Genomic DNA, 24,334 nt, shown 5'->3' on the forward strand with positions numbered 1-24,334 from the left:
CTTTAACTACTATGTACTAACATTTAAATGAATCATTTGATACATACAATTCACTTATTATGTACATGTTTTCACATTGTACATATATTTAAAAAAAATTCCTGAATGTATTTACACATTTTACAGCTGTAATTAATTATTAAATTACATCTAAAACGAGTAGCGGCTCCTGATCATAAATGTAGGTAGGGCAGATTCTTGGTCTTAGCGCTAGTTTATGATAAACATTTTGTAACTGATAACAGACATGTGTCAGTGTGCCACGTCCTGAAAAGTGAGGCCAAAGCGTTTCGATCGTCCCCAGGCTGGTCCCAGTATAGGTCTATAGGTCCATGTAATCGAATGGGACGTGAGACAAACTAAACAATCAAATTACACTCCAAATTCCCAAAGATGGTTTGGTCAAAGATGGCTACCTGTCATTTTAGGTAGTTTTTATCACGCTGATGTAAGTTTAAGTGTTCGTTTTTTAAAGAAGTTTGATCTTAGTTAGTTATCTGATGCTATAAAAATGGGTGTTTGACATCATGATTGACAGCTTCTCTGAGCAAAGATGTTACTGAGGCTCCAACAGACTTTTTTCTGGAGCTTTAACTTTAACATCTACATTTCCATAACTGTTTATTTCACAACGACATAATGAGATGTTCAGCAGTGAACTGTACTAACCAATTCTGCAGGAGTGTTACCGTGGCTCCACTTCACACTCACTATTGCGCAGACTCGGGTCCCGAGTTCACTGCTGTGGAGATTCAGGTCCCAAATCAGTGCAAGATGTCAGAGGCATATTGGGACATTGGAGGTGTAGTGACAAATTGGGACCCCCCCCCGAAATCGGGTCTCCTTTAGGACCCCAAGCGATCACATTTGTTCAAATTGCTTTTAATATGTACTCTCTTTAGCGCCTGATTACAATTCCTCCAAAATCATGTTATGGTAAATGCCGTTTCAACTACATTGTAACGACCATTTATGTCTGTATTAGTTAGCTTATATACTAGCATAGCATACAGAAAAGCGATCAGCCTGATAGCTTAGTTTATTCACAAATTTGCATCTATACCCTACATATATACTCAATCATCTTTAGGGAACTATTTTAACGATCTAAGCGCATGGTCTAAAGCGCACGGCGCAAGTTCACTTAGGGCGTGTCCAAATCCACTTTTGCTAGTTTAACGACGGGTAAAATGGTTGGTGCGCCGCGCTTGGTCTAAAAGGGTTGTCCCGATTCTCATAATGAGTAATAGGTGTGTTTGGGGATTTACATGCATTAAACCAATCAGAGTCTCATCTCCCATTCCCTTTAAATGCCAGTTGCGCTCGCGCCATAGAGGATTATAGTGGAAAGACTGAAAGCGTCTCCAGAGCGCAAACGGATCTGCTCGTGCACGAGGTTAAAGCACGCAAGCAGACCATCTACGGGACAAGCCGGATTCCACCATATCTTTATGTACACAATAATAATCTTTTCCATTGTAATCCTTTTATTTTTAATATTTGGCATGTTTGTGTGCTGCTGCGTGTCCCTGTGTGTGTAATAAAGAGTGTATCCGCGTTGTGGACCGGCCTATAGGCGCACATTATTAACTCGCTCTTTAAATAACAAAAATACTGCACCATTGACTTTAGACCAGGTTTCAGTTGGTCAATGGCTCAGTTTATTTCAGTTGCCTCAAAATAGCAACGCGCCAACAATGCACCAGAACACACACCTCGTTTTCAGACCAGCACGCCCATGGGCGCACAAATAGGCGCAAATGCATTTGCTATTTAAACAACGTGGCGCAGGACGTGAAAATGATAACTGCGTCAGGCTGAAACTAGCAAAAAAACACTTGCGTCGTGCTTGGCGCTGCATTGCGCCGGGTGTAAGATAGGGCCCTTAATGTAATTATGTGTTAAATTAAGTGTTAAATGTCCAAATATTTAATATATAAATAAAACAAATTAATGATGTTCAATTAGTCACTTAATAGGCTATTATTAATGAATTAATAGTTAATCAAATGTAAGAAATTCCATTCAATTGATTTATTACGCACTAATGTGTTTTCATACGCATTATATGGTAAGCTATGTGTATTTTAAATTAATATCATTTGTATATACTCAGGATAATCCTTAAAGGACAGTTTGGGGAGGACCTGATCTGTCATGACAGCGGCTTCACTTTTCTACAATGGAAGAGAATGCATGAACGTCATTCATCTTTTTTACAGTCTATGGTCTGACCCACTAGCAGTTTGCCAAGAGGTAATCACTCTTACTTTTCAGATTCAAATTATACCAGTCTACATTTTTATGTATCTGAAGCTATGACTAGTCTAAAAGAAAAAATGAGATGACTAACTTGTATATTGTAGTGGAGAAAATGCTGTATTACTGTTACTACAAATAAAGCTCTTTCTGATTATGCCATGTTAGCCACTTAACAAAATAATGTTGCCTCTGAGGCATTCATGTTACTCGCAGTGAATCAAGAACACATGAGATTCAAACAATAAGACTAACCGTGTTGAGCTATATATCAATGATTCGTTTTCTGTTGATAAAGGAATCCAAACAGTTGCTCATCTACAGGTGACGCTGTGACACGGCCCATTACAATGGTTATAACTGCGAATTTCTCTGGATTTAAACATTGTAGGAAACATTTGGGATAATGTAAGCACACAATTGAACAAAATATTTAACACTGTGCTGGTGGTTTTTGGATATTTTAATGCAAAAATCTTTAAAAAGCTTGTGCCTTTAAATCATTGTTTTACTTTTTTTTGTCGTGCTTTACAGAATTACACTTATTTTGATGAGTACATGTACTTGATTGCAATGTGTTATTCAATTTTACTTTTAAATTTAAGTTTAAAATGTACTAAATAGCAACTTCATCATTACAAATGTGTAATTACAAATATATTTAAATACATAACATACAAGTTTCAAGAGAAATCACATGCTTGTCAGTACATTCGGAAGTACACTTTAACCATATTTCAAAAACAATAGAAGAATTTTGATGTACTTTATTCATACTATAAGTGGGGTCAAAAAAGCTAATTGCATTTAATGCTAATTTAAACTATAATACATTTTCATTTAATTACAATTAACATGCAGTGTCTGAGTGTCTGAAAACATTACATTCAGTTCGCACTTAAATATATCCTTTTAAAATATCACTTCCATAAAAAGTACTCTTTTTAAAAGTGTGCTGCTAAAGTGTAGTTCTTTTTTTTACAAGGGTATAGCAAAATATTTAGATATATACAAAACAATAGAGTAGTTTGACTGACTCAATTGTCTCATTTGCTTTCACTGATGTTTTTTTAACACACATAACTTGCATAAAATGGAAGTAACGCTTGGGCATTCAACAGAGGCATATATAATTTCTTAACCTCAGAGCTCAATGTAGTTCTGTCTTAAATGGTTAGATGATATTGTTACATTACATGTGCCACTAGCTTAGCATAACAACTTTCAAAAATAATGACAGTTTTCATACAGGTTTCCTGAACAACTCCTGGTCAGTCAAACCGCATTAAACTCATGCCACATGCTATGATGCTACACCAGGCTGGTAGGAAGAGTCAGACGAAACAATGTTTTAAAAGCATCACAGAGCCACAGTGTTTGTCTCTGTATATTAAGAGTCTATTTAAGAAAGTATTTTTAAAAACAAATGACACTCTTTGCATTTTTTAAATGAATGGGACTTTTACTTGCGCCACTTTTACAGGCTGAATGGCTCTTAAAAAAGAACAGTTACAGGCGAAAAGAAGCAGAAACAAGCGATATCATATGTAAGCAGATGCATGTGTAAAAAAATGCGTCAAAATCATCAAAATTAAACAGCATATAAATCAAAACTACCTGATGTTACCAAATGAAATTTCACCCCAGGACGAGGTACAGGACCTTAGACTCGATCCACTCCATCTGTGTTTTGATCATCGTTCTGAATCCGATCCGCACATAGTCTTTGACAAAAACGCAATTTTGTCAGCTTTATGCTCAAAATGTTGCTTTTTTTAAGAAACGTACCCACATTCAGGTGTTAATAAAAAAGAATGCATTAAGCAAGAATAAAACGTTGTTTTTGTGTTGTTGTTGTAGTTTAAAAGCAGAGGGTCTGTTCTTTCTTTTGATATATTGCATGTTCAGATATTCATACAACAAAATATTCTGGGGGCCATGAACATTTTGTGAAAATTATTTTAAAAAATACTTTTTAAAAAATGCTTGTGGGGAAAGAGTTACATTTTATTAATGAAACAGCTCGAAAACATTTTATCGCTAGGAAATTTGAAATGACCCATTAAACATGACCGAATTATGCACTGATTTAGACATTTCTCCTTATATAGAACCTTTTTGGCAAAGTGTTCTATAAAATTGAGTCAAGGACCCTTGTGTTCTATACAGAACCTCACTGAACCCTTTTTGTCTGAGAGTATGCAATGCACTATGCAATTACATCATTTCTATAACTTCGGGACATAGTTGTGATCTGAGATTAGTTTAGTAGTTTCTCTGGTAAACATTGTCAGAAATATTACAATCCTTTGGAGTGATCTGAGGTGAAATTAGGTAACAAAAGTGCAAGGAACCCTGAACGTCAAGAATTGCTCCCAGAGATCCCACACACACACACACACACACACGGGCGGGTGGGCAGCCATTCCCCTCCTTCTCGCCTGGCCCACAGTGGGTGCACAGCAGCCGCCTGCTACCTGCCCAGAATCCTAATCAGTCCAGGGGTCTGTCTGTCCCCCCGCCTTCTCCTGTCTCACTTATTCTCTCGCTCAGACTCGCTCCACCCACTCGCTCACCCCTCCGTCTCCCGCCCTGCCTCGGACGAAAGGGGCCGATGATCCTTCAAAATTAATTAGATCCCTCCCCACCCCCTTTTTCCAGAAAAAAACTCCACCATAAGCACCCCCCCCCCCCCCCCCCCCCCCCCCCCCCCCTTTCACAGCCCTTGTTTTCCCTCTCCCAAAAAATCTCTAATCTTAGAAGGGAATCTTCTCGGAGATTTATTGCAAAAAAGAAACTGCTGAGAGACTACAGGAAGCGTTTTCCGTGTGTTCTGTCATTGTCACTCCGCTGGCTCTCTGTCACTCAGAAACACAAACTGTCAATACGTCCCTAGAGGTCAGTTTGTCTGGAAGACGCTCAGACGGCTGTGCCCTGCTGCCGCGACAAAGAGCACAGGGTGACTGAGACCAAAGAAAAGAATAATAACGCAGATGACGGACAGGCAGGGAGAAAAAAGTAAGAAAGAAGCCGAAATTCAGGTTAATCAGAGACGCTTTTTAATGAGGCGGCCATCTCATAAAGCATGCAGTGTGGTGACTGGAAATCATTTTTATCAGGGATGGGGGGAGAGGGGGGGAAACAAAGAGAGAGGCAAGGCAAGAAAAAGGTGAGGGTGGGGTGTCGGGCAGAGAGAAGGAGGGAGGGGGGTTTCTGGGAAAGGATGTCAAGCATCTGAATAATATAAATCTCAAATATGCAAATGCGACTTACAATGCTCGGCATTCACACATTGTCCTTTGCCTCTGAGCCTGGTCTTTAATGGCACACAGCAGAAACAATAAGAGTGAGAGGTGGTGCTGAGAATTTATTTATAACGGTACCGAACTATATTCGTACATTAAACCAACATAAATATATTAATGATGCCGAATGGTATACACTGACCTGCTTTCCTTTTCAAATACTAAGTGCTTTTTGGTGTCTGCTGTTTGTTTATAGGTGTTAATAGTCTGCATCACAAGTGTCAGAGTACCATATTACTCACAGTGGAAGTATGTTTGAAAACCACAAAAAATAACTTTGAAAGGAACGGAAGCAAGAAAGGAACGGGGCAAGATATTGAAACTGGCAGTGTCTATCTTGTCTAGATTTATGGGCAAGAATAATTCACATCCAATGAATCACTGAGACTCTGTGTGATATACTTTTTCCTTTGCTTGTAGGTTTTGGCCAAGTTCAAAATCATAAAAACGTCCTTACTGCAAACATAAACACTGCAACCTACAACATCGATATTCCCCAAAATGTTTTTTCTCTGTAAAGGAAATCTACTAAACGCAGCATTACAACATGCTAATTATATTATTAGATCGATCAATCAGACGATTTTTTGATAATTGCATCGACCTGTGCTTGACCTATAGTCTCAATCCAATAGGTTTGCTTATTGTGAGTAAATACTATAAAAAAATAAGTGTTTATGCAAATGTAGCTATTAGTTCTTAATTGCTGTCATTGAATTGTACAACATACAGTGGGGTTCAGATCTCTGCTGGACCAAAACGATAATCTTATGTCAACCTAAAAAATAAACAGTAATGGGATTGTGGGAAAAAACCTAAGAAACATGATGACATTTAGGGCCAGATTTACTAAAAGCTCGCTCAAGCGCAAACTCTCTTTTGGCATTAAAAACTACTGTCAGGATTTACTAAAGACACGCAGTGAAAAATCAGCACTGAAAAGGCGTGGACAGGGTTAATTTTGTGGCTGGATTTATTGCATATGCATTTATAGGAGTTTCCCTTTCAGATGTAAAATGTACGGGAGGAGAGTATTTAAATGAGTCACGCAACACGATTCACTAATGTTTGCACGAGTCAATTTACTGGTATTCGTACCATTATTTACCCCAAAAAAGCATGTCTTAAACCAGGCGCTAATTCGCACTGCTCTCGGTAGATTGCGCTGGTCATTATAGAAATGATCCGGCTGCGTCTGTGTTCTTTAACTTGCGTCATTAGTAGATCACGCGCAGGACTTTCCACTCCCATCGCCGCTTGTTTGATATTGCGCTCTCACGCTCATTTGCCCTGTTAGTAAATCTGGCCCGTAATTATTTTACACGATTGCTTGAGTGCATGCTGCCATTAAAGCGCAAGGAGGACATACCAAACACTGAGAAATTGTGAAATTCATGTTCATTTTACATTTTTTTTACAATATAATTTGTAATGAAAATATTAGGAAAAAAAGCAGAAGCACTTTCACTGGTGCTGTCAGACATCTGAAACTCTTTTGGAGTCTATATAAGGGCATTATATTGGCCATCATTCAATCTGATCTTTAATTATCAGTATTAAGGTCAAACACTATTTTTTACAGGGTTAATGCAAGCACCTGTAAGTGTAATCACATAGCAGATTTTCAACCAGCTTTCCAATTCATTCTCCATCCTTCCCTAAGCATCCATGCTGTTAATCTAGTCAACATTACACACAAACGTGCAAAAACGGGACCTTTATGGGTACAGCAGCTTTTCACAGAGGCAGTGCCCTTAAAGAGACATCTTTGTACTTCATTTTCCCCTAAAAGGATCATATTAGTACCTTAAAGGTACATATTACAGGATAAGGTATTAATCATAGACTGTAAAAAATATGGACAAAGCGTCTGTGACGTCACCCATAGACTTTCTGAAGAACGGTTTTGAAGCCGTTTATGGGGGGTATGGGCGGCGCCATCTTGGAAAATCTTTGGAAATCCTAACCCCGCCCACCTTCTGACGAAGCGCGCGTCACTCAGCTCGCTCTGCTACTCCGGTTATCTCTGTGTATATTTTAGGCAACGAAATATGTGTTCTTTTCGTTTTCATTTAAAGAAATCTTAAACATTATAGCCACTCAAATGTGTTTCAGGCAACGCGTATTGATTATATTCACTGCACATAACGTTTGCCTATTTATAAAAAAACTAAATATAAAACACAAACCTGCCTCTTTTCGTTTTAAATATAATATAAAAATATTAAACATTTTAATATGGTCCAGAGGCAATATGTGCATTTGTACTAAACAACAGATTTTGCAGTAAACAACATTACAGATCATCTTCGTTGTATTAAAATTTTAAATGACAAAACTCAACCCAGTCTCTTTTTGTTAAATTTCAGTTTTATCAATATTAGCCATTATAAAAGTATAAGTAAAAGGTACAAGAAGCTATACAAATAAAGCAAACAATTCAGTCAAACATACAAAGTCAGCGCTCTAGTCTAACCATACAACGGTAAAGTTAAATAGCTTATAAAGTTATGAAACTTCCCCACAGCCAAAACGATTGGCCAGGGAACAAATTATAGATTTACAAGACCAAAAATCGCCCGTTAGATATACACAAGACGAATTATATCTCATGTTTAACCACTACAGAGACGCCAGAGTCAGCGGCAAATGTCAGAACGACTAGCCGAGGAAAGGCTGTTCCAGGCGGGGTACATGAGTGCCGAGCGCCCGGTCATCGCTGGATCTCACAACTGGATAAAATTTTCATAAATCTTTAAATAAACCACAGATTTGAGCTTTAAACAACTACATTCTCGCCTGAAAAACTCTTAAAACTACATTTCATGATACAGAAACAGTAGTATTATATTTCAACTGTGTTAAAAAATGGCGCTTCTTATGTTGTCATTCTCCTTGGCGCAGCCTAAGCTGTCAATCAAGCTATCAATCAAAGTTAACCACGCCCTTATTTGTCATACATTTTATATCTAAATATAATCTAAACTAACGAGTTAGAAAAAAATTCACCCCCCTCACAGTTGTCAGGCACTCGGAAGCTATCGAAAAATACAATAAAAGTCCATGGGACCAACCTGTAAAAACATGAATTTGTGCTGTGAAAACGGACATTTTAACATGGGGTCTATGGACATTTGCTCCCTTTTGGGACCTCCCTCTAGCGGATTTTCGATGTATTGCAGTTTTTCGCACTTCCGGGTAGGCTTCATTTTTCAGATTAGAATGTTGCCGCTTGGTATTAATATGCACCTTTTAGGGATAAATCAGGTACTGCCCCCGGTGTCAAGATGTTGTAAAGGTAACATTTTTACCCTGAAAAACTCGATTTGCTTGCCATTTAAAATAGACAATAATATGCTATGAAAACATCCTTGATAAAAGAATAACTAAATGATCAATCAATCTCAGGATTTAATTACCATTGCTCCAGTTGTGTGAACCCTACAGGCAGGTTTGCATTAAAAACACCTACACAGCGCATCAGTTGTAAAAAGTGAAATGCTGTTGCCGTTTGTGGAAAAACAGTAACTACATACATTAAGAAATACTGTTTTGTTCATGTATTACATTTGCTTTTACGAAGAGGTGACATTTACATTAAAAAAAAGATTTATATCCTTTAGGTCTCTACATTTTGAAATGGCTCCTCATGTTTCTTAGTAAATCTGAAATCAACACACACACACACACACATTCATCATGAGATATTAGAAACACTGGCTGCACACACACTCTGTTGAGGTCTGTCGTGGTGATGGTAAACTCTGCCTTAGGTTAGAGGAGTAAATTATGTTAGCATATAAATGCAGACCAGACTGCATGAGAATACACAAAGACAGACAGTTCTAATGAATAAAATATCACTTTTGTCTTTTCTTTCTTTTTTTCTTTTCTTTTTTGTTCATGATTTTGTGCAATACAAACATTCCTCAGCAAGCTAAAACAACGGACTGTTACCAGTCGCCGAATGAGATGACAAGATATGTGCCGTCCTCTTGGCGGCATTCATCATTTATTTATTTAGCTAGCGTTCATTTTGAGTTGAATAGGTGGCTTCACTAAATGTAGAGCAACTGCTATTGGAACCCTTTTAACGCGCAACAAATTGAGTACAGGATGCACATTAATGGAGCAATTTTTTTTTTTTTTTAAACAGTCTGTGATTGTTTGAGGAGAAAGTCTTTTGCTTTTACACCAAGCTGAAAGTATTTAAACCATTCAAATGCAAAACGTGAGAAGCAGAATTCCTACATGATTAGACCTTTAAAACAAGAATATCATTCGTTTCTAAAGCACACAAATAATGCTGTAACCAGACGTGCGAAAAAACAACAACAACCCATGTTAAACATCCTGACCTGTTCAGACTGATCCCCAGTGAGCGTGCTCGGCGACTCCTTGTGCATTTCAGATGCACAAAATCTGTTTGCTGATTTACATGAAAACCTACAATTGTTTTTTGACATACTCTTCAACCTTCCACCGCTTTGCCGTCTTCTCAGTGTCTGATTTCTCAAATGTGATTCCGGCACGTGAAAAACAAGGAAGTGAAATACAGAGAGTCGAATGCTCTGCGATTCCTTTACAACAACACACCAGGCCTGACCTGAAACGACCTCACGCTCTTTTAGGCAAAGTGCCAAGAAAGTCTTCCGGAGAGAAGCTTAAATTGTGTGCTTATGGCCTGTTGCCATCTAATCGTAAAGTTACGCATGTTCCTGCTTTATCTGAAGCTCTTTGTCTTGTTTTGTTGTCAAAGTCATACTCCTCTGTATTATAATATAGACGTAGTTGTCATTATGCAGACTTTAGATGCTTCTAATTTTTACTCTTCTTTTGGTGAAACACAATATGGATGGGTTTTTTTAAGTCCAAAAATTGTGTTTTTAATTTGTGGTTTTGTTCATTGACATTTTTGTTTCTGAATATTGCAAAAGGTAAATGGCACTTCTGAGTCACAGCTTATTAAAAAGAACATTTCTCCTGCTTTTGTGCAAACTACTGCTAATTGGCTTACTAGGTACTGGCATTCAATCAAATGCCATAAATACTTATAAGCAGCATATAGACATGTCATGGATCCATGTGATTACCACCATAGGGAGTCTCTGAAGGTCCAACCAGTGCAGGTTTTGTATCAATAATACAGTTATTTTGCTTTATTTCAAAAATCATTACTATATAAACACTAGAGCACACAGCGAACATGCAGTAGATCACATAACTTGCTCTGTTGATGTTTTTACTATGTTTGCTGTGATTCAGTGCTTCTTTTCAAATGAGGCTCCCACTAAACTCTGCATATAGAGAATTACGTGTGCAAATATATTATATTGAAAATTTACAAACGTGCAAGCTCATTTGTTTCGTTTCTCTTTTTTTTCATTAGTTTTTTTCATGCGCTATATGAAATGATCTCAATTGTACTGATGTTCTGCATAATGTTCCCATTTTTCGGTAAACAATATTGTACTATTGATTCAATAGGTCCTTCTTATATATTAGTGATATTGGCATCTTGAGATTTTAATGACATGATTTAGTGAAATATGATGCATATAACACATCTAAGTACACTTACTGTAATATCCATTTGAATAAATATCTCAAGCATCACGCACTTGGGAAATAATAAATAAATAATTCCATACCATTTGCCCGCTTCATTAAAGTGTAAATCCCTGTTAATTTATATCACTCACTATGCTTTTTTTCCAATTTTTTCCAACTCTTCAGTCACTTCTATTAACTACAGTTCTGTTGCATTATATTTGGTGTAAAATTGTAAAAGGGGAAAAAAGGGAGTGAAAAAGAGCCCTGTGACAGGCATTTTTCTATGCCTATTTAACCGAACATATCACAAAGATATTTTCAAGATGGACCATTTGACTGTTCATGTGACGGTCTTTAAAATTATTCGAACCCTGGAGCAGATATTGGTACAATTACAGTCTTATCATGTTGGTACAGATGTCCAAGGCAACTGCCAAAAAAAAAAAAAAGAAAAAAAAAATTCATATCATGAGCAAAAGGGGGATAGCCGATAGAAACAGGAAGTCATGAGAATCCTTAAAAAGATCAGAGTGGCGATACTCCCACTAGTGCTTCAGTTCACACTCGACTCCCGATCTGCAACGCCAGACCCTCTCTGCATGGCATCAATGGGGAATGTGAAGGTTTAGATTGAAAATGATGGCTTGTTTTTAGTTGTGTACGACTGTTGAGAATTGAATGCCTTTTGATAGTCATAGCAATGTCAGCAAATACACTTCTTCAGCCTACAAAAATGGACTCTGAATTCAGCCTGGTTCACCAAAGCTGGTCTTCATTACTATGGGCTTAGGAGGATATGTGACATTGTACACTTTAGATTTAAGCAGACGCCATATTTATCTGTCTTCTGGATGTTATAACAGACCAACAGCAAACAGCAATAAACATTTTCCAATAATCAATGTACGGTGATCCAAAATTAGTGAAGCTTGTTTCCAACACAGAATAAAAAAATGAAAGATTCGCAATTGTGAGAAACAAAGTCAGAATTGTGAGATAAAAAGTCGCAATGACCTTTTCCATTTTTTTATTCCATGGCAGAAACAAGCTTCTATACTAAATAGATAAATAGCCTAATTTACACAATTAAAGGGGTCATGATGAACTGCATTTTTAAAATATATATAAATATATATTAGACCCCTCTTGAAGGAAATGCAGCCTTTAAAAAACAATGCCAATGACATAGTCATTTAATGGTAGTTAATGTAATAGAGTTTTCTTGAGGTCACCCCTGTACTAGAGATCACAAACCACTAATCGTTCATGTGTGGGCACTAGATGTCATTACTTGATTCCCTTAATATCAAGTCATGCTCACGGTAGAGCCAAATGATGTCCAGCTCCACCTCTGTGGATCTAACGGGTGGAGGGATATATTTATGGGTAGGGTTAGGGTGTGGTTGGACCTTCTAGCTCCACCCATTACGCCAAAATTACAACTTAAGAGGGGGAGCTGGACTTTATGTTCCACCTATGGCTCTGCAGTGAGCTATGAAAATAATGACAAAAAAAAATTAGCCTGAATAATAAGCACTGAAAAATAAACAGTTACTAACAGTTTGCAACAGCACAAACCCTCTTTTGGTGGTAAAAAAAAAAAAACTACTGCCAGGAAAGACAAATTAGCATTGAAAGGGTGAACAGTTATTTTTGTGGCTGACCGTATGTGCATTTGTTGGAGTTTCTCTTTCAGAAGCAAAATTTATGGGATGAGCAACATGATTTACAAAGGATTGCGGTAGTCAGTTAACTGGTATTTCTGTCAGTACCACTATCGAACATGATTGGCAATTGCATACAGTTGGGATTGGTGGTATGTAGGCTTGCTACGATAGTCGGTGTTACCGGTGTTACAGGGTGTTCAGTCGCAACACCGGTTTCATCACTTGAAATTCCCGCTGCTCTTGGTAGATTGTGTTGGTCGTAATAGAAATGAGCTGCTGCGTCTGTGTTCCTTAATATGTGCATTGTCAGTAGATCAGCCGCAGAACTTTCCACTCCCATCAGTGCTTTTATGAGATTGCAGTCTCACTCTAATTTGCCATTTAGTAAATCTGGCCATAAGAAGGTAATATAGGATTCAAAATGAATAACCAAAGCCAAAACTTCACAAGAGTAATTAGGGCTGCACACTAATAGTCGACTAAACTTTAGTCGACTAGAAGTGGCTTAGTCGACTAAAATTGGTTGGTTAGTCGCAGAAAAAAAAAAACTCCATAGGAAGTGGCGAAATCACGCAGTCCGTGAGGGACCGATCTAGTCTGGCTATCACCAGACCAAGCTTAATCTTTTAAGATTGAACATTAGTCTGGGGAGTCTGCTCTGTATTTTCTACTGCACAAGAGGCGTGATCAACGGGCATAGTTCAGATGACTCTGTACGCAATTGGATAGTCCTTCAACCAATCAGACCAATGATCCGGGTGACGTACTTTGCAGTGAAAACTCCAGGCAGGAAACGTGTCAACAAACGTGTTGGTTTGGAGCATTGATCAGCGGTTTGCAGAAGCAGCGATGGCATCCAGCGATTTTTGCAGGTTGTCCAAAATAAAACATGAAAGTGAGTGGTGTTTACACCCACTCGAGTGATTTGTTTGCTAAACTAAAGAAGCCACTGAGCATCGTCGAGAGGTTAAAAGAAATTGGATTGGATTAAACCCGCCAATAGCGCGCCAGGTGGATAAGCCAGTTTGTGATTGGTTCCCGCAGATTTGTAACGGAAGCAGGATAGAAGAATGTACAGGTTTCCAGCCTGAGCTGCAAGGCGAAATCAAATCGCCGGCAGATCGGCCTGGGTTTACCCAGTCTAGGACCGATCGTTAACGGTGGGTCCTTGTGGTAATTACAGTTTGTCAGGCAGGAAATCCAAACGTTTGCCTTTCATCCAGCGACCTCAAATATGGCTTATCATTTGAAATATGTAAGTAGCAACTTTATATGGTTGTTCTCTCTAACGTTAACATAGATAAACGTGCGCTATTATTAGGTGCATATCCAAATGTTTTAGCAGAATGTGGAAGCTGAAGTGTAGTGCACTTACTAGGTAACATAGAGGCGCCGGCACAATCACTTGCATTTTTTCAACTTAAAATACTCCGTCATTTTTTGTTATATGGAAAAGAGTAATACGTCATTCCAAACTGGGTCAGCTGACACTGACTCAGAAAACACTATTAATAAACAATTAAAATGTCTCATTGCTATTTTTTTCCAACACATTCATAATCTTTACTTTTGCCAGTGCGTGAGGCATATATTCCGCCCCCAAGTATTTAAGTAATTAAATTTATATAAATGTGTGATTATACGACTAAAGGCTTAAATGAAGACTTCTAGTCGTCTAGAAAAATCTTTAGTCTTAATGGTAATGTATATCAACATTAACGCATGCAATTATTTTCCTTAACGCATTAAAAATAATTTCACGCGAATAAATTACCGAAGCACGTGAAATTGCGTCATTAACATACTTTAAATCATGTAGATATATTATCTTAGAAGTTGGGAGTTTATCACACTGAGCATAATGGCGCAAGTAACCTTGGTAGGGGGGAATTTCTATTCTAACCCTCTAACCCGATTTCACTTCTCTGTTTGCAATCAGATCAATTTAAGCGGATAAACTCTGGAAAAGTTTTCAGTCCAATAATCCAGTTAGTGAATTAATTCAAACAGTGCTATAATGTAAAGAAAACCAGGCTGATTACGTCAGAGAAGTCAGAGAGAATAGAAACTCATGTTGTGTTTTCAGAGAATTATTCATTCCAGTGTGTGTTTCGCTTTAAAACACGAGCTCTGTAATTTTCTGTCATTGTTTCTGAAGAGTGCGAGCCCTCACGCATCGCTCTGTGTGAAATAAAGACTGAACGGAATGTCAAAACATCCTACCGCTGTATGGCCAGATGGAGCGCAAACTACGTTTCTCAGCTGGATAAAGCAAACCAGTGTCTCGCTAGTAAAGTTTTGATGGATGAGGATTGCAATCAAGATAAAGACGATTGCGGTGATGTACAGGAGTCGTACAGTAAGCATGTGTGAGTCTGTTATATTGATGAGCAAACAAACCATGTATGTGCGCTCTCAACGCACTGATTGCATTGTATTTTTGCACAGACACATTTCACTACATTTTTTAAGCATCTCCATGTGGTCCTGTTCGGTATTGCAACTTGACTTGTCTAAAATGTAAACAAGCTCTTTGCTTTTGCACTGCACACATACTCTACCTCTAAAAGTTTTTTTCTGTAATGTTCATGGGGCTTTGGTGTGCATGAATCTATGAATTATATGGACTCCTTGGGCCCTATCATACACCCGGTGCAATGCTATGCAATGTTTTTTGCTAGTTTCAGCCTGACGCAATTATCATTTTCACGTCCTGCGCCACGTTGTTTAAATAGCAAATGCATTCGCGCCTATTTGTGCGCCCATGGGCGTGCTGGTCTGAAAACGAGGTGTTTTCAGGCGCATTGTTGGTGCGTTGCTATTTTGAGGCAACTGAAATAGACCAGGTTTAGGGAAACCTGGTCTAAAGTCAATGGCGCAGTATTTATTTATTTTTGTTATTTAAAGGGTGCACTGGTAATATGCGCCTATATGCGGGTCCACAACGTGCATACACTCTTTACTACACACACAGGGACACGCAGCAGCACACAAACATGCCAAATATTAAAAATAAAAGGATTACAATATAAAAGATTATTATTGTGTACATAAAGATATGGTGGAATCCGGCTTGTCCCGTAGATGGTCTGCTTGCGTGCTTTAACCTCGCGCACGAGCAGATCCGTTTGACTGTTCCGTTTTGATCCGTTTTAGCAAAAGTGGATTCGGACAAGCCCTAAGTGAACTTGCACCGTGTGCTTTAGACCATGCGCTTAGATCGTTAAAATAGGGCCCCCCTAATATCATTAGGCTATTTAGTGTCTCCAAGTGTCCTTTTTTGGAAAGACACCAAAATTTACCAAGAAAAAAGCTTGCAGAAAATAGTTTTGTGAGTTTTTACTTTGCTGGATATAGCAAATGATGAAAAAATTAACGTGTTAAACAAGTTAAATGGTGTATGGTTAATTTCACGATTAGTGTGCGATTAATCTCGATTAATAATTGTAATCTATTGACAGCTATATGATATGCATATATATAAATATATATATATATATATATATATATATATATATATATATATATATAGTATATATATCATGGTGTCAGACAAGATGTATGAGGCGCCACGTAGGATTTAAATCAAACTTGGCCCATCAATACATACATAACACACGTGCATATACACCTATAAATTACTCGCATATACATGTATACTATTGGATGTTCAAAATACATATATGAAATACACGTGCACACTAATATGAAATCCATACCAATACATATTATGTTAGTCATGAATGCATATACACTTGTGAATAACTTGCATATACATATAAACTTGACGCACGCATACACCTATAAATACTCGCATATACATATAAACTGCCATGCATATACACCTATAAACACTCGCACATACATATAAACTTCCATGCATATACACCTATAAACACTCGCACATACATATAAACTCGATGCACGCATACACATCCATAAAACACTCGCGCATAAATAAAACGTGGATGCATGCTTTGTGTATATATGTATATGCGAGTGATTTCATATGTGGATGTGCATGCACTTAAACTTGTGCGTCAAGTTTATATGTATATGCAAGTTATTCACAAGTGTATATGCATTCATGACTAACATAATATGTATTGGTATGGATTTCATATTAGTGTGCATGTGTATTTCATATATGTATTTTGAACATCCAATAGTATACATGTATATGCGAGTAATTTATAGGTGTAGATGCACGTGTGTTATGTATGTATTGATGAGCGAAGTTTGATTTAAATCCTACGTGGCGCCTCATAAAGATGTGATTACATGATACTTATTACAGTTAGTGGGGGAAAAAAGCATGAAATCTTTCACATACTAATGAAATCAACCTAGAATTTGAAACTGTGTACATACCTATTGCCATCATACTATATTTACACACAAGGAAATGAATACACTGTCAGCACACTGACTGTAAACAGGAAACCTTTCTTTTTCTTTCTTTCTTTCTTTCTTTCTTTCTTTCTTAAACAATGGTATTGTTTTTTCTAGTAATTCCAATAAAGCAGCTCAGTCTGGCAAATCTCCAGTGTCAAAATATAAGGCCTTTAGAAACCTTACGTCGACAGATTAATAACTATGTTGCAATTGAAACATGCTAGGACAGCCAACCATTTCACAAGATTTACAGAGAAACTGGAAAAATCTCATTAATGTTTTCCACCTTATCAATGAAAATAAAGATGTGACTTAATTGGATGTGTGAGTTAAAAAAATCAGAACAATCCTTTTGATGAGGGGTCATAACACGCATTATTCATTAAAGTGAATTAAAAATCAAAAAAAAAATATTATGCCTTCCACAGAAGGGTTGCTTAATATATAACCCCACACATTGTTGCACATTTAGTATTTTTCCCTAGATGCTTATGAAAAATAATGCTATAGAATTTTAAGTACCAACATAAACAGCTGCATGAATGGTGTTAAAACATAGGGCTGCAACTAACAATTATTTTCACAATCAATTCATTTGTCAAGTATTTTTTTATTTAAACAGATTAGCAAATATGTGTGTATACAAACTGGGTTTTGCACTTGCTATAAGAAAAAAATTATCTGCTTTTGCTACAAAAAGTATGGACTAAAATATTTTTTGTATAATTGTGTCAGACTGGCTAAACAATTCACTTTCACCTCTGCCAAATTACCTTGGCAACAACTGCCTGGAAACGAGTGGGTCAGTGACATGGCACTAATTGTTTTGTCAAAATCTATTAATTTATCCGAAAATACATTAGAAATGTGATTTATAGGCTACATACAATGACTTGAATGGAATCATCTTAAAGCCATCTTGATGATGAATAAGTTTTTCATTTCACAATGAAAATCATTTTGATATTTTTGGGGGCATGAAGTAAAAAGTGTCAGGTTGTAACAATCGCCTTGATGTCATAATGAATAAAAAATCCATGATGAAATAATTAATTTGGCATAGTATTATTAATTTATAGAAAAAAAGGGAAGCAGTTTTGTCAAAATATTCTAAATATATATATTAAAAATTGAAGTCCACCAAGTTAGTGTGACCAACAATGTCATGAGGTGCAGCTAACATGCAGGAAAGCACACAAACATAATGATTCATCATGTCAAGGTCAATAAGTTTAAAGAATTTTTCCATCTCTTTATATTGGATACTCTTGGACAATTTATCATTAGAAGCTTTAACATATTAAAACACCTAAACTGCTATAAAATTGTAAAATACCACACCTGCTGTCCACATAAGTAATGGCTTTGCTTTTTATCTTTTTATCGTTAAGATTCTATTCACACATTGGCATCAAAATACCAGTGAACTCTGTGATTTCAATCATCGAAAATTACCTTAAAACACAGCAGGGTTTTTTTCCATCTCTGTCCAAACTTAATAAATGGCCCAACGCAAACTTTTTACATGCCCATAATTTTACAGCTTTGTTCACATAAGGCTAGGTATGAATCAGCTTCACAAACAGTCTTTTCAACATCACAGTATCATTATTTCCGTGTTGCAAATATTCAAATGATCACAGAAGTACTGGAATAAAAGTTTATAGTTTGGATATAAACACTGATGTCTATGGTAGTAAATCACCTTTTGAAAGTAACTTGAAGCTTCAAATAAAGATAGTGTCGATTACATCGTTACACCAGTAGGTGGCAACAAGTGACTTAAAAAATTTATTTGTCATTGAATCTGTCATTCAAGAGATTCATTCAGAAACACTAATGAAACAAGTGAAGTATTTATGAGTCATTAAATCATTCATTCAAACAGATTTTTTTAAATAAGTCATTCAAATTAATTAAACCTTTTAAATGGACTGCAGCAATTAACATTTTGTCAGAACCTCTAGTAAATTACATTATTTTGTTTAGTTGTCAGTTCAGAATCGTGATATCGGTCAAAAAAAAAAAAAAGGATTCTCAGTTTATCCAGAATCGTGCAGCTCTACAACTAATACAATTTTACAACTGTAATGTTACAGCTTCTCATTTACCAGTATTTCACAACAGGTCCTGATCTCTAAACGGTAAAATGTATTTTCCATAAAAGCCTGTATGTGTGAAAGCGTCTTGCTACATACACCTAAAGTGTAGGAAAAAATACAATCACATGTTAAAATGAATTCTACAAAATAAGCAAGTAAATGCCATCCTCAAAAGAGCTGCAAGTATAACACATTCACATACTGGTGCACACTATGTATCTTTTCTACTAAACTACTAAATAATATAATTCTATAGAATTACAATCACTAATATCAGCAACAATATTGACTGTGATTAAAGGTAAGGCAGCAACTATTTTTGGTGATGAATTTGAAAAAAGATGAAAAAAAATTAAACGTTTCATTTTCAGTAGGCCTATTATACTTATACTATACCTATTATACCACACACACACACACACACTTGTGTGTGTGTGCAAAACAACTTGTCCCAAAAGTATATGTGTGTTTCTGTTTATATATAAATATGTATATGTATATATATATATATATATATATATATGTGTGTGTGTGTGTGTGTGTGTGTATATATATATATATATATTACACACACCCACACCCACACATATATATATATATATACATACATACACACACACACTATCATATATATATATATAAATACATACAGTATATATATATAAACAGAAACATACACACATATACTACAGAAACAAAACGCAAATTCTTACATTATAAGAACAGTAAAAGTATAATCCCTACAGCTGCATTGAACAATACCAGCACTCAAAACACTTGACACAGAAACCCAGCCACACACACGACATGGCCTTCTTTAAAAGCTTTATTGTGGACTGCTCTCGTACTTGTGTTGTGCACTTTTCCTGCTGTATCTTGTTCTGTTTGACATCAGCTATTGATTATCATCACTTAATTGTTGCAACCCTAATCAAAAGATAATTACGCTACAAAATGTTTCATAGTAGGCAACATAAGTATATCTCTCTGTTCTCTGCTTTTTGTAGAACGCAGATTGTGTTCGGCTGGCTAGAAAACAATACAGAAACACTTGTCCCTCCGTCCAGTTGCCTTATTACAACTGTCCTGGACGCAGATACCAACCATAACCGTAAATAATATTTGTTTGTACTGTATAACCTAGTACACACGGTATACCTTACATTTCCCTGGGTGGTTAAAAAAAAAAATATTGCTATAAAATTATTATATTGGCACTAACATTAGCGATTCATAGTATAAAAATATGACTCCATATTCTCTGTTTTTGCTAATCAGTGAGGATATTGTAGATTAAAAAATCTCAAAAATGTTGAAAACAATTCACACACTTGCTACTCTGCCAAATTGCCTTGGCAACAATAACCGTCCTGGCAACAGGTATGCACACCTATGCAGAGAGTTTTCAAGGCCATTCTTACTTCAAAACGTTCGAAATGTTTCCTCAGCTCTGCAGCTGTCCTCTTTAAGCTGGCCCAGTTCATACATACCCATAAAAACGTCAAGTGCTCTTTCCAAAATGGCCACATAATACAGAGTAGGATAAACAACACCTGGATAGAGACACTGCAATAACGTGAAGCTGCCTTCCTCCCCTCTGAACCAGACACAAGTCACAGACAAATGTCCTCAAACTATAGCAACACACACAACACAAACTGATCCTGTTTTAAGACCGGGGTCTCAGGGGAAAGAATACGCCTTTAAAATATTTACATAAAGACAGACAATCGTGACCTTTAAAGAGTCTACATATTGTAGTTCCTTTTGGCAGCTGGAATCTTCCATGATGTAAATATATATATATATGCAACATTTTTATATTTCTGGACTTAAATACCTCGCTAACACTCTCTCTCTCTCTCTCTATGTGTGTGGCCTGGTAAACCCTACATTATGGAGACAAAATGTCCCCACAAAGATGGCAATATCCGAAATCCCTGTTTTTTTTTTTGCATAAAGTGTTCTGTGACGGAAGGATAAGGGCTAGGGTTAGAATGCACAGTTTGTACAGTATACAAATCATTATGTCTATGAAAAGTCCCCATAAAACATGAAAACACAACGTGTGTGTGTGCGTGTGTGTGCATTCGATGACAGTCCTCAGAAACATGATACATTATATATCTGTCCCACCAGATCCTCCACTGTTTCGAGCAGCACACCACTGACCGTCTTCAAAAACTAGTCTTGCCAGTAACAATAAAGACTTGTTAACAATGTGCAGTGGTAATGTGTGAAACAGCCTTTACCCGATTCCGCATTTGCGCCGCCGTTTCTGTTAACCCATGTGTCGCTATTACTTCTCCTATTGGAGCACGTTTGGAGCTGCCCTTTTCTCCAAAATGGAGGACATTCTATCTCTGAGTGCTCTGTGCTCCAAAGCAGCTCCCTCCCTTGCGTTCGTCAGGCCCGCTTTATACAGCCCAGTTGTAAACAAATAAGAAGTAAACTTGGCCAAACTCTGAGAGAGAACTCTTTGACTACCTCTGTTTTATTTTTTCATCTCCCTTTTACAAACCATTTCCAGATATTTTCCTTTAGAAATGGCAGTGATCTCACTAAGACTTGTAGAAAACCATATGAGTGCCGGGGTTAGCTGAGGACACGAAAGCACCTTGGCAAACATACAACTTCCCTATTAGAATCCAAGATACATTTTTCACATCAGTGAAATGCCTGTGTACTCGTTTATGCATTTAAAGAGACACGCTGAAAAGATCCTCGCGATGTGCTCGTTTTGTCTTATGCCTATACACACTAAAAGAGAAAAAAGGCTTTTATATGCATGTACAAAAAACAAACTCCCTGACACTTGCTTATGTTTTACCTCGGGAAAGCAAAAGTGTTTGCGTTGTGAGTGACAATGTCATATTGAAAATGCATTCTTGCTTATTTCACAAGTGTAACTTCACATCGAACTTTAGGCAGAAAAATATTCACCAAGTTAATGCTGCAACACATGACTGACAATTATGTATGCAAAAGGGCGGGAAAGAGTTGTTGGCACACTCGCTGTGGAAAATCCCCATTGTACCAAAGCAACTCTTCTTTCTGAGGTGAATGTTGCTAGTCCGCCAGGTGAGGTCTAAACCTTGCTGCCTAAAACTGGTTTTCCTGATGTGGGTGTGTGAATAAGATAGCGCGAGTAAGTGACGCTGCCTCATTCGGGGCATCTGAGGTGAACGGCGTACAGTACAAACTACAATGTGTTACAAGTAGGAAAAATGCATCACTGGGAATAAATCAAGGTGGAAAGCACAAGGACGTCTCCGTCACTGAAGCAGCTGCTGTTCAAGGAAACACAATTACACTTTTAGAGAGGCACATGTACAAAAGACAAAGGGGTTTCAACTTTGACCTGGATTTAGCATACAGTCGAGACCTATATTAAGAATTCCCTTTTAAACCCGCAAGCTGTTGCGTTCAGCATTCCCGCTCACAACTGCGGTCTCAAGCCCAAAATCCAAAACTTGACAGGAATCAAAGATCTAGCCTAGTCTCTGTGCAATCTGGTGAGTCCAATCAGCCCTATCTCCACATTCTTAAAAATAGCGTGAACATTAGGAAATCACTCATCAAGACGAACCTCGTATGCAGGAAAAAAAGAGAATAGAATTTATTCTTCTAAAATAAAGCCTAGAGGGGTAAGGGAATGTTCAGCTCAATTAGGAAAAGTGGATAGCTCACTAATTCTGATAGATCTCTCAGATTAAATTGTCAAGTAATTACATTGCAAGCATTCACTAAACGCAAAAAAAACTGAAAAGAAATAAAAAACAGAACTTCACAGCCCAATTACAACCCAATTCTAGATGTTAACGCAAGCATCTATGTTTCATAGCCTCAACAAAAAACAGGATTTCACAAACTGTTCTGCGATCAGTGTGAAAAGCAAACGGCTACTGTTTTTGAGTGTAATAATGCGTCTTATCTTGCGTTTTCTGTCTACGTGGGATATTTGTACATATGCAAACTGGATAGAGGGGTCATATATCTTTATTGTTATGGATAGATCCATGAAAGAAAGCAGGCAAAATCAAAGTGTGAACAAATTGCCACTGTCTTGTGTCTGACCATTGTTACCATGGTTTCCCCTCAGGCTATGTCATGAGTTTTGATGTCAAATTGTTCTTCTGCGTAAGAGAAACATCATCATGTGTTAAAATTCGTACAGTAAGATACAGTATTTGAATGGATCTATTCTAAATGAGCCGTAATTCTCGACTCAGTACGGAATTTTGTTAGTTCTTTCATGTTCTGACTTTGTTTTTATGCCTAATGTTTTGTCTTCAGTGACATGTTGAGGGCATTTTGGCACATGTTAAATTTATCTTCAAAAAATCAAGAAAAAACAGCCCTAAAGTAAAATGACTCCTCCTACTGGTTAGGCCCTGAACATCATAATAAATAAAGAATTCTTGTTTATGCATGTTTGCATAATTAAAACCTTAGCATAGACACTATGTTAAAATAATACAGGATATCAATTCGGGAAGGAGTGTGGTTAACCATCCTATGGTCCAGGATTTCCTCAACCCATGTGACACAGACACAGGATACCAAGCAATCAAACTGAATATAACATGATCATTATGATATGCAATATCATTACACATGCCAGGCTGAAATTTAGCTGTTGCAACTATATCATGAAGAAAGCAAAGCTAAAAGGTCAAATGCCTATAATAGATTTTTTTTTAAATTACCCTCCCCCCTCTTAGTACTATGCCAACTGACAATGCATAAGAATGGGTATTAGGAAATTTGTGTAAGCTTAAAATTGAATGAACATTCACCCCTGCACTTTATGGTGTACACGTGTGTGTGTGTGTGTGTACATGTTTTACTATCCCAGTGCGGACTTCAACCTGAATGCACACAGACTCATGGGGACTTAAATTCCCCATGAGGAAACAAGCTTATAAATCATACAAAATTATTTTTTGTTGAAAATGTACAAGACATTTGTGTGTGTGTGTGTGTGTGTGTGTGTGTGTGTGTGTGTGTGTGTGTGCGCGTGCGCGTGTGTGATGTAAAGTATAGCTGTCGT

The 24,334-nt window shown here is 37.1% G+C and overlaps 1 protein-coding gene across 4 annotated transcripts in view; it reads right to left on the bottom strand.

Moving 5' to 3' along the window:
- zbtb20 (zinc finger and BTB domain containing 20) overlaps positions 1–24,334 on the bottom strand; it is a 60,611-nt gene that overhangs the window by 31,347 nt on the left and 4,930 nt on the right. Inside the window, exon 1 of one of the 4 annotated variants that reach the window (XM_084115748.1) lies at positions 9,923–10,172. The exons of the other annotated variants lie outside the window; for them this stretch is intronic. The gene's annotated coding sequence lies outside the window, so the exon portion shown is untranslated. Of the gene's footprint in view, positions 1–9,922; positions 10,173–24,334 lie in introns of those variants that run through there. 4 annotated transcript variants of the gene reach the window in all.

This window comes from Abramis brama (genome assembly GCF_963993115.1).
Source record: "Abramis brama genome assembly, chromosome: 5".
In the NCBI taxonomy this organism is placed as follows: domain Eukaryota; kingdom Metazoa; phylum Chordata; class Actinopteri; order Cypriniformes; family Leuciscidae; genus Abramis; species Abramis brama.